Consider the following 357-nt stretch of genomic DNA (forward strand, 5'->3'; position numbering starts at 1 on the left):
TCATGGAGTTGGTTTGGAAACAAAAAACATTCCCACGTATTATTTTTCTTCATTGACTAAAATAATTGGTGGGAATCTTTTTCGCTTTTGATCCAAACTTCAGAGTTCAAATTCGGTATTTCAAGAATTACACTTGAGAAGCGACCGATTCAAGAGAGATATCGTTCAGAAAATCTTGGTTCCTACATCACTGCCCTATACTAAAATCATGAACATTCATCCGGCATTTGGTTCTTGAAACTTCTTTTATTCAAGCAGATAAATCTTGATCCTTGGTATGTATACACTGACTTCTTTTATAATTCAGCTCCCCGACACATTGTTTTCTTCGGTTTTGGTTTAGACCGATAAATTAGA

This window comes from Olea europaea, chromosome 4 (genome assembly GCF_002742605.1).
Source record: "Olea europaea var. sylvestris chromosome 4, O_europaea_v1, whole genome shotgun sequence".
Lineage (NCBI taxonomy): Eukaryota > Viridiplantae > Streptophyta > Magnoliopsida > Lamiales > Oleaceae > Olea > Olea europaea.